The sequence below is a fragment of the Molossus molossus genome, unplaced genomic scaffold (genome assembly GCF_014108415.1).
Source record: "Molossus molossus isolate mMolMol1 unplaced genomic scaffold, mMolMol1.p scaffold_m16_p_15, whole genome shotgun sequence".
NCBI lineage: Eukaryota > Metazoa > Chordata > Mammalia > Chiroptera > Molossidae > Molossus > Molossus molossus.
In genome coordinates this window covers 55,084,739-55,096,303 of record NW_023425350.1, presented here as the reverse complement: position 1 = coordinate 55,096,303, position 11,565 = coordinate 55,084,739, and the positions used below count along the sequence as shown (strand labels likewise).

The 11,565-nt window shown below is 44.3% G+C and overlaps 1 protein-coding gene across 4 annotated transcripts in view; it reads left to right on the top strand.

Moving 5' to 3' along the window:
• Window positions 1-4,002: 4,002 nt before the first annotated feature.
• DCTN1 (dynactin subunit 1) overlaps window positions 4,003-11,565 on the top strand; it is a 30,060-nt gene continuing 22,497 nt past the window's right edge. For 2 of the 4 annotated variants that reach the window (XM_036262269.1, XM_036262270.1), the window contains exons 1-2: window positions 4,003-4,076; window positions 4,575-4,625. The gene's annotated coding sequence lies outside the window, so the exon portion shown is untranslated. The remainder of the gene's footprint in view (window positions 4,077-4,574; window positions 4,626-11,565) is intronic. The other 2 variants (XM_036262271.1, XM_036262272.1) reach the window with 1 other exon arrangement.

Genomic DNA, 11,565 nt, shown 5'->3' with positions numbered 1-11,565 from the left:
TAAAAAATAACAAAACAGAACAAAAAAACTTCATCATTGTACAATTTAAACTGGTGTATTGTATGACATATGGATTATATCTCAACAAAGCTGTTTTTTAAAATTTTTAAGTTGTTTTGGGTAGGGATCTTGTGGAAGAGATGAGTGGGATATGTACTTATGTTTTAAAAATATGTGCATAGCCCGGCTGGTATGGCTCAGTGGTTGAGCATCGACCTATGCACCAAGAGGTCACCAGTTCGATTCCTGGTCAGGGCACATGACCAGGTTATGGGCCAAATCCCCGGGGCATGCAGGAGGTAGCCAATCGATGTTCCCTCTTATCAATGTTTCTATCTCTCTCTCCCTCTCCCTTCCTATCTCTCTAAAAATTAATAAAGAAAAAAAAAATGGGCATATTGCCCTGGCCAGGCGTTCAGTGGTTAGAGCATTGGCCAGTGGACCACAGAGTAGCGGGTTTAATTCTGGTCAAAGGCATGTGCTGGTTGTGGTTTGGTCCTGGGACCTGGTTGGGGTTGTGCAGGAGGCGATCTATCGATGTGTCTCTCTCTCATCGATGTCTCTCTCTCCCTCCCTCCCACGTTATCTGAAGATAAATGAAAAAAAAATATCCTCTGGTGAGGATTAAAAAAAAAAAAGTACATATTGCCCTGGCTGGTCTGGCTCATCGGTTAGAGTGTTGGCCCGTGGACAAAAGGGTCTCGGGTTCGATTCTGGTTAAGGGCATGTGCCTCACTTCTGGTTCAATTCTAGCTCTGGTCGGGATCATACAGGAAGCAACCAATCAATGTGTCTTTCTTACATCGATGTTTCTCTCTCTCTCTCCCTCACCCTGCCACTCTATTTGAAAGTCAATGAAAAAATATCCTCAGGTGAGGATTAAAATGAAATAAATAAATAAAAATAAAAATAAAAATATGTGCACGTTTACAATAGCCACAAGATAGAAACAACCCAAATGTACATTGATGGGTAAATGGATAAACAAAATGTGGTATACACGTTACACGGAATATTATTCAGCCTTAAAAAGGAAAGAAATGCGGACACAACATGAACGAACCTTAAAGACATAAGCCAGACACGAAACAACAAATAGTGTATGATTCTACTTATAAGAGGTATTTAGAATAGTCAAATTCTAAAGACAGAAAGTAGAATGCTTGTTACCAAGTGCTAAGGTAAGGGGAGGAAAGTGAATTAGTGTTTACTGGGTACAGAGTTTCAGTAAGAAAAGATGAGAAAGTTTTGGAAATGGACAGTGGTTGGTGACGGTTGCACAATAATGTAAATGTACTTAGTGCCCCTGAATTGTATGCTTACAAATGGTTAAAATGGTAACTTTTTTAGCCCTGGTCACATTGCTCAGTTGATTAGAGCATCGTCCTGATATGCAAAGGTTGCATGTTTGATCCCTGGCCAGGGCACATACAAGGGTCAACCAATGAATGCATAAATAAGTGGGACAACAAATCAATATTTCTCTCTCCCTCTCCTCATTCCTCTCTCTCTCTAAAAATCATTATAAAATTTTAAATGGTAACTTTTTCCCGTTTTTATTGATTTTTGGGGAGAGAATGGGAGAGGGAGAGAGAGATAGAAACATCAATCAGAGAGAACATCGATTGGCTGCCTCCTGCATGCCCCCCAATGGGGATTTGGCCCACAACCTGGGCATGTGCCCTGACTGGGAATCAAACCGGCGACCTCTTGGTGCATGGGTCGATGCTCAACCACTAAGCCACACCAGCCGGGCATTACATGGAAACCTTAAAAAAATATAAGGAGAGCAAGTGAGCGAGCGAGTGAGAGAGAGAGAAACATTGATGGATCAATGGCCTCCTGCATGCCTCCAATTAGGGATTGAGCCTGAAACCTGGGCATGTGCCCTGATTGGCGACCTCCTGGGGCATGGGACAACGCTCAACCAAGTGAGCCACACTAAATGGAAACTTTTATGTTATGCATGTTTTCCCATAATAAAAATATGCGTATGCAGTACTTTTTAAAATTTACACATTTATTTTTTATACTATTTTTCTTTAATTAAAGGGGATGGAGGCCATTTCTACTATAATTATAGATGCATTTATTATTTGACCCAGATGTATCCTACAGATATACCTGCTCATCTATGGAATGTCATTTGTACAAGGGAATTCATAGCTGCATTGTTTGCAATAGCAAAAGAATGAAAACAAAGTATCCCACTAGAAGAGTCTGGGCAATAAATTAACTGTATCCATGCAATAGAGTACTGTGCAGCTGAAAAAAAGGAATGATGAAGAGCTCTATTTACTGATTTAGAAGGATCTCCAGGATATATTGTTAAGTGCAGAAACTAAGGTGCAAGTGTATATAGTATACTAGCTACCTTTTGCATAAGAAATGGGAGGAATAGGACAATATATTCATATTTGTTTACATTTGCATAATGCTTTGAGAGGATAAGCAAGAAACTAATAAGGGTTACCTGCAGTGGGCAAGGGGGAAAGAATGGATGGGAACAAAGGTTGAAGGGAGGTTTTTCAGTGCCTCCTTTTTATATTGTTTTGTTTTTTGGATCACACAAATGCATTATCTATTCAGAATAATAATTAGAAATAGAAGATAAAATGAGGGAAATAAGGGGCTAGTGGAAATGTTGCCCAATTTATTCTTTCTACCATTTGCCCTCCACTTCCACCCACGAACAACTTTAAGCATTTTTCAGGGTTTTGTTGTTGTTGTTGTTTTGTGGTACGTGTCCCTAGCGGGAACCAAACCTAGGACTCTCTGGTCCACAGGCCGATGCTCAACCGCTGAGCCAAACTGGCCAGGGCTTTCAGGTTGTTTTTAATCTGAGATTAACCAAGATGAACATAATATTACAATAGTTATATTTCAAGCTCTTTACATAGATTCACTTCCTAACAAACACCTAACAATATAGATACGCTCATTAGCCTTCAAATTTTACAAATGAGGAAACAGAGACATCTAGAGGTTAAGCAACCAACCCACGATCTCTCACAGCCAGTACATTGCAGTTAGAATTTGAACCCATTGTCTATCAAATCCTGGCTCTCCCAATATCCTTATATCCTTATACAAATATCTTTGAACATTTGCTTTTATTTCTTTGGCTACATTATTAAAAGTGGGTGCATTGGGTCAAAGGGTTTGTACGTTTTAATGTTTGTCTCTTTAAAAAAACTTTTTTTCCCTTTATTGATTTTTGAGAGGAGAGAGAGGGAGAGAGAGAGAGAGAGAGAGAGAGAGGGAGAGAGAGGGAGAGAGAGGGAGAGACAGAAACATCTTGAGAGAGAACATCCATTGGCCGCCTCCTGCATGCCCCCCATGGGGATTTGGCCCACAACCTGGGCATGTGCCGTGACCGGAAGTCACACCGGCAACCTCTTGGTTGCACGGGACCCCGCTCAACCACTGAGTCACACCAGGCAATGTTTTCTCTTTTAAAATAAATGCCAAAATGTCATTATGTGAATTTGCGTTATTTTATATTTTCATCATAAGGTCATGAGAATGCCTGTATCTCCATATGGTGGATGACACGGAGTAGCAGCAAAATTAAATTTTTTCCTTAATCAAACTGACGAGGTATGGTTTATCATCACTGTTTTAATTAGCAGTTTAGTACTCAAAAGCTTAGCGACTCTCCCCGGGAACCATTCGCCCGCTGCAAATGAAGACCTTCAGCCCCTCCACACTGTCTCCTACCCGACGGCAGAGGGCGCTGGCCACGACGCATTTCTCTCCTGTGGTCCTAATCGGCTTCCCAGGCACAATGCGCACGCGCACATTTCACTCCAGGTGTCCAGCTTTGTGCCTGATGGATGTCTCTTCGTCCGCGCTCTGCACAGTTTTAACCCGAACCGGTTTTTAGGGAAAAGTACTGTGTTCCCTGGACCCAGAGCGCCTCTGGGACGCAGGGACGAGAGGGTCTGGGTTGGGCCTAGAGGGGTCGGACGGCGCGTCGGGCAGCCCACACGGGCGGGGCGGGGCGGGACCGGCAAGGTCTTGGGCGTCGCTTGCCCGTGGGGCCGGAGGTGGGCTCGGAGTCCCTGGCCGGACAGGTACCGAGGCGGTGACCCTGCCAACTGTCTCATTCGCCGCCCCCCGTGTGTTCGCGAGGTTCCCGGCGGTGGACTGGGGGCTTGGCGCTGGCCTGGGGCAGCATGGAGCCCGGTGTGCGGGGCCGGGGACGGCAGGGGTGGGCCGCGGCGGGGGTGGTCGTCCGCCTGGGTCTGGGCTGGTCCCACCCAACGGAGCGCTCAGCCTGCCGATGTTCTCCGGGGCTCAGAGTGATTGCTCCTCCGAATTCCTCCGGCACTGCAAGGTTCCCCGCTCCTTTCCTGGGCGCGTCCAAGGCACCCCTGAACCCATTCCGAGCCACAGGTTTCCTGTAGGCACATGGTTGAGAAGTATGTGTCAAACAAAAATACAGAAAACAGAGGGCTCAAGCATGGGGGCCTGAATATGGGTGTGTCTGTTTCCCACTGCTGGGGTCCGCCTTAGCTGGCAAGATGACCCTTGAGAAGTGAAGTCATCTTGCGCATCTCTCTTCTCTTTAGGTAGAACCTCAGCTAAATCACACAGATGAGAAACTCCGCTGTATTTAAAGTGTAAGTGATTTAGAAATTTACTCTCGTGTATTGCAGGGAGGAGAGTAGCAAGCCCATATTGACCACGTACTAATCTAGTGTGTTTAAGGTACTGAGTGAGAGTCAAGGAGCCCTGAGATCGAGATTGACATTCTTTACCTGGTGTACTGCCAGAGCTTGGGCCATGGGAACGTTAATACATTTTTAAAGGCATTTTGTGCTCAAATATGTTCAGAGACTTCATGGCTAAAGTTTTCTCTACTACAGAATATTTCAGAGCCATTAATATGCTAATGGTATTAACAGGAATCCCCCACTGGAAGTATATTTGAGAGTTTCCTAGATTTGAGTGGGAAATACTGTTTTTCTTGGGTGCTGCCCTGTTGAACATCTGAAGCGGTTTGGGAAATGCAGTTTCAGAATTAGAAACTCAAGGTTTGGAAGGGGCAGTGTAGGTCATTGTTTTTGAACTTTAATGGCGTATACTCCTGGGGGTCTTGTTAAAATACAGATTCAGGTTGGTTGTACATTTATTTCTAACAAGTTCTCAACTGATGCTGCTGGTACATGGACCACACTTTGAGTAGCAAGGGTATAGATCATTGGATTGAAAGTCAGAGAAGATGTCCTTCCTGCTTTCCAGAACGAACTGTATTGCCTTGAATGAGTCACTTCACCTGTGCAGGCCTATAAAATAGACTGGACTAGATTGTCAAGGTTCCTTTCAGATCTAAAATGCTGTGATTCTAGTTCAGTTACCCTTGTGATAGCTGAATTCCATCTAAAATATCCTTGCCCAGAGGTCAGTTTGGGCTTGAACATTTGTAATAATAGGAACTTTACTACATATACAGCATCTCCTGTTATCTTGGCAATTCAATAAGGCAATTTTGTTGCTGAACTACATCTTTGTAACTTTCATCCTGTAGTCCTAGGTTATCTCTTAGAATCAAATAGAAAAAAAGTATAATCTCTCTTAAAATGGTGACTCAAAGTATTAGATGACATGTTCCTATCAGGTTTTCTCCAAATGAAATTGTCCTTAATGCTTCATTATGTTGTTTTAATCTCTTTCTTAAAAAAATTTTTTTTTCTTTTTCTTTATTGATTTTAGAGAGAGAGGAGGGGAGAGGGAGAGAGAGATAGAAACATCAATGAGAGCCCAGCCCACACGGCTTAGTGGATTAAGTGTCCCAGTGGATTGAGTGTCCCATGCACCAAGAGGTCACTGGTTTAATTCCCAGTCATGCCTGGGTTGTGGGCTTGATCCCCAGTAGGGGGCGTGCAGGAGGCAGCCTATGGATGTTTCTGTCTCTCCCTCTCCCTTCCGCTCTCTCTAAAAGATCAATAAAAATATATTTTTTTAAAAAAAAACATAGGCCCTGGCTGGTTGCTCATTGGTTAGAGCGTCATCCCACAGACCAAGGAGTCCTGGGTTTGATTCAAGCCAAGGGCGCATGCCTCAGTAGCGGTTTGTCCCTGGCCCCGGTTGGGGTCGTGCCGGTGACAACAATCAATGTGTCTCTTTCACATCGATATTTCTCTTTCTCTGTCTCTCCCTCCCACTCTGTGTGAAGATAAATGTAAAAATATTCTCGGGTGGACTTTGAAGGATGGATGGGGCTTGCAAGACTGGGGAAAGCATCCGAAGCAGCTGACAGTGGTTTGAAGGTGACAGTGCATAAGTCAGACTCAGGATTGTTGGCTCAAGTAAGAAATGATATGTTAATGAAAGGTTTGGGGCAGGTGAGATATATGGGCAAAGCAATATTTCAGAGTGTATAGTTTTACTGTGGAGTATAATGTGGTTGGAAATGGGGAAAGAGAAAGGCAGGGAGCCAGATATGCTTCACATATCAGCAATAGAGGACTAGGTTGCTAATAATAGTAATGCCTTATATTTATGTATAACATTTTACGGATTACAAAATCTTTCACAGGCATGTTCTCATTTGACTTAATAATCCTGTGAAGTACACAGAGCAGCTGTTACCCTGTGCTATAGATGAGGCACCAAAGGGAAAATGATTGCATTAATTCTCGCAGCTATTGAATGGCAGACCATAGTGATGACAGTGGTAGTGGATGATAAAGGAAGGATGCAGGAGGCAACACTGAAGAAAAATTGATAAGTTGGGCCTGACCTACATGAGGGTATAAAGGAGAAGTTGCTAGGGAGGAGTCAAAATAGTTGGGAGAGTCATAATGCCATTAACAACTGCCACTATTTTTTTTTTTTTTTTTTAATCCTCACCCGAGGACATTTTTCCATTTTTTGTTCAGATAGAGCGGGAGGGAGAGAGAGGAAGAGAGAGAGAGAGAAACATCGATGTGAAGGGATGCATCGAGGGGCTGCCACCTGCACAACCAACCAGGGCCGGGGACAAACTGCAACCGAGGTACATGCCCTTAGCGGGAACTGAACCCGGGTCTCTCTGTACCGCAGGCCGACGCTCCAACCGCTGAGCCAAACCAACCAGGGCAACAACTGCCACTATTGATTTTACTCTGCCCTCTTTTATCTTTGCTAGTGGCTTATTGGAGTTAATAGTTTGGGAGAGATTGTAGTAGAGGATTCCAGGGGACTTGGGTTATCTGTCCCATACCAAGGGAAATGAGAACTGGGTCTTCGGTGTCCCCTGAGAAGGTAAGTGCTGAGCAACTGACTGTTTCAGGTGTATTTAGGGCTTGCCATCCTGGAGACTCTGAATTTGGCTTTATATCATTTTTCTTTTGAAATTCAGGCTAGTACGAATTGCACTTGGCTGATGGACAGATTTGGTGTCCAGTCTGATCTCCCCAAGGAGGGTTCAGTGAAGCAGAGACTGAACTCTTGTCACACCCAAAGCCTCACTAAAGCTGTTTTCCCAGAAGATCTGCATTTTCTCAGGAGCCTAGAGGTCTCTCTGTGGTCCTTTTACCCTGGAAGCATAGAGATTGAGATTTAGTGTCACTACCAAATTCCATAGGGCCTGGGGTTATATCTGCATTTTTAGTTTCTTAGGCTCCTTCCTATCCAGAGAGGAAAAACTACCTCTGCTGGAGTACATGTGTTTGACTCCAGCACACACTGCGTGTGACTGGTAATTTCCTCCATGGCAGTGATCATTAAGGGTGGAGCTACTCTATGGGAAAGCTGTCAGAGCCAACTGATATCCCTAAAGCCTGGTGTTCATACAGGTTTCTATTCAACATTGTCTTCTTTGTTCAGTGCTTAGGATACTGAGGTGAATAAAAACTCTCTGCCCTGGAGGAATTCATGATGGGATAAGGGAAACATTATTTTAAATAAGATATGATATAAGAAAAAAAAAAAGGTATGATATGAGACATGACTCAAATGCTGTATGATGGCAGAGGAGGGACTAATTAGTTCTGCATGGAGATGTCAGGGGAATCCTCGGGAAAGAGGTAATAATTGAGCTGAGCCTTGAAGATGAGAAGAGAGAATGGCCCTGGTGATATTTACAACATTTGCAGAGGCCTAAGGGGGAAGGTAAGTAAATCCAAATGGCTGAATTATAAGAGAACTTTGGGATTGAAGGAGAGGTGATTGAGGAGAGTAGATTCATAATGAAGCCAGGTTTCTAATGGCTTATAGTGCTGTACTAAGAAGATTCAGTTTTCTGGACAGGGAAACCACTGGAGGATTTTAGGCAGAGAGGTGACAAGATCATGTTTTGGGAAGCTAACTGGAAGTAAACTGAAAGGGGAGAATCAGGATCAGCCACATCAGGAGACTCTTGTTAGAACCTAGGTGTGGTCTAAGGCCTAATTAAGGCTAGTTTAGTGGGGATGGAAAGGAGGGGATTAATCTGAGAGACTAGAGAGACAGAATTAACCTGACCCAATGACTAAATTGGTTGCTGAGAACAAGAGAGGGAGTTGTGGAGGATGAGTCAGTTTTCTGTTTTTGGTAGATGGTAGTGCCACTAGTAAAGAGGGAATGCAGAGGAGGAAGGGGAGAGATAATGTGTTTTGGGTCATGTTGAACTTGGCGGGAGGTCTGTGGTACTTAGCAGACAGGTGGAGAAGTGGGTCTGATGTTCAGAGAGTCTGTGCCTAGGGGTGGTAGGTGTAAGTGGTAGTTGATGCTGTGGGAATAAATGAGCCCAGCCACGGTTATAGAAGGGTGAAGATGACAGAGGATGTGAAAAGGATTGGTACACGAGGTGAGAGAGAATGTCCAGGAAGCTAGGAGAGGAAAACGTTCCAGGAAAAGGATCAGCAGCCTCAGTTGCTACAGGGAGATCAAGTAGGATGAGCTTGGAAAATGCACCTTGAGATTGGGCAGTTAGGAGGTTGTGGTCACCAGTTCTTACTTTTTTAGTGTACGCAGCTTCAGTGGAGTGGTAGGAAAGGAAGCCAGTTGATTGAGGAATGGATGGGAAGTGAGGGTAGGGAGGGTATACTCACTGCATAGTTTGGCAGGGAAGGAAGGGAAAGAAAAGGTGGCAGCTTGCGGAGGAGGTAACAGACTAGAAGCAGTGTTTCTAGAATAGAAGAGTCTTGACCATAGGTTATCTCATTATGTGTAAGAGCCAGGAGAGGGTACAATGGAAGGTACAAGAGAAATTGTTAAATCAGGTCCTCAGAGAGGGGTAGAGGGGTTGGCCCTGGAAAGAAGGGGTAATCATTTCCTTTGAAGAGGAATGACAGAGTAAAGGAAAGAATGTAGGCAATGACTATTGCAGATATATGTAAATTTGCAACGGAATTCTTATCTAATAGGCTCAGTTTCTTTCTCAATGATGTTATGTGCCGAGGGGCAAGGGTGCTTGTGTGGGCTCAGACAGGAATAGGGACTTGAAAGTAGTAAGGGAAACAGCTGTCCAGAGGAAAGAGAGAGAGCAGACTTGAGATACCCTCTGAGAGTATTGAGTACCGCCCAAACTACACTGTAGTCTTTCCTTTTCCTTGTAATAATAACGGCTGGCATTTATTGAGCATTTCATACCAGTCACTCCTCTAAGTGCTGTTCAGGTATTCTTCATGTGATTTTTATAGCAATCCTGTTAGAAAGGTATTCTTGTTATCTCCATTTTACAGAAGAGGGAATTGAGGTATGGAGGATTACTTAGGTTTAGTAGTATTTTATGTTTGATAAATCTCTTACTTCTGTAGAAATGGCATTCCTTCCCCTGAGGCATCAGAGAAGGCAGAAATTTAATTCCAGCTTCCAATATCTGGACCTCGAGGGGCTGGAGTCTAGGGCTGCTAAGGAAGGAGTCTTACCACGCCAAACTGTGGGCACGATCATGACATGGGTGGGCAGGGTGGTGAGGTCACTGTTGCTGCTGGCTTTTTACAACTATGTAGGGAACTCTGAAATCCTTGAGTGATATCTTAGCATCCTGACTAGTAAAGCAACTAATAGTGTAAGGTAGGCTCAGAGTGTATCACCTGAGACAGTGAATAAGAAAAGAGATCTTGTCTCTGTCGGCCAGAAAAATAATTTTTTCTACCATTATGGGACTAGAAAAATGTATAACCTTACATAATAGCATAGATCATTAATACCCACCTTTTGTGTTTTCCCCTTTGGTGTGGTAGAATTTGCTGATAAGGTGCATGCCTGACTTGGGTGAAAGGGGAAAATGGTGGATGGCATGGATAGAAGAGAAACGGACTTACCTTTTTCTGCTGCAGCCACTGGAGCATCATTTCCGTGTCCTTCCTCTTGAGGTTGCCATGGATACGCCTTTGCGCGGTGACTTGAGATTGATTTCCATTATGATCAGATGATGACGTGGATTTAAAAAGAGAAAGGACAGAATGCTCTGTTTCTGGGGAGTGGCCAGAGAGCTGCCCCAAAGGCAGAGCCCAGCACAGCCCAGGTGGCTGTGGCTTTGTTGGCTGCTTTGGTTTTTGCTGAAGTTGTGAAATGGTGCATCCCTCTTTTTAGAGCGCAGGCTCAGAGTTCCCTGTCTGCAGGGTCCTAGTGCCAGGGACTTGCTGGTTGATTCATGGGGAGGGACCAGCAGGAGCTTCAAACAGGCTGTCAAGTAAGACTCCTGCCAGCCCTGGAGGGTTGCAGTTCTTGAGTACAAACCTGCACTCCAGTGCCTGTTGCTTTCCTGCAAAAGGTCCTTTATTGAGGATAAATGAGGCATATTGTGTAGCTTTCCTTGCTGGCCCTTGGAGGTCTGGGCCCTTTAGAGGTTGGCCTGTCAGTCACTGGGTATTCTTGGAGTAGGGAGATACTTTGGGAGGGGTAGGGCTACATGTAGATTGGGAATGGGCTGCAGCCATTGCTGGGAATAATGAAGAGCTGGAGAGGTAAAGAAAGTCCATTGAGGGTCTAGGCGCTCTCTGTATGAGATCTGTAGAGCAGATACAGGAGGAGGACCTAGGAACAAAAGGCTCTGTATGTATCTTCTTTCTGGGCTCCTGTGTGTATCTGGAATCCAGCCTTCTAAGCTTCCAGACCCCCAGCCTCCATTCCCCACTCAATGAGCATACTCTCTCCTTTCCTGAGGGACTTCTATCCATATGTGTCCCTTCCCTACTAGTGCTTCAGAGGTGTACCATTTTACCCTAGTCTTAAAATCTGGATCTTGCTAATTATCATTGTGTTTCATTTTATTTCTTTGTAACCAAACTAGTTTGTGCCCAGTGCCTAATGCAGTTCAGTTCAAGTGTGTGGACCCCACTGTCAGACTGCCTGGATCTTAAACCAGCTCCTTTATGAGTGGGATCAGGGAAAGCAGGCAGTTGGTTTAGGCCAGGGTCACGGTTAGTTGAGACAAGACAAGAGGAGGTCAGGGGCTTAAAGGATGCTAGGGTGCCAGTAAAAGCAGAATAGAAATGGTGCAGGCTGAGTACCAAAGAGGCTTTTCCTCCTTAATTCCCTAAATCTACCTATTTTCCTGTCACATTCTCAAATTTCTCCAAGATCAGTAACCTATTTATCAAACATAGATTTTTCCTTCCTCTCTTCCTATTTTCTTAGATATTTTAG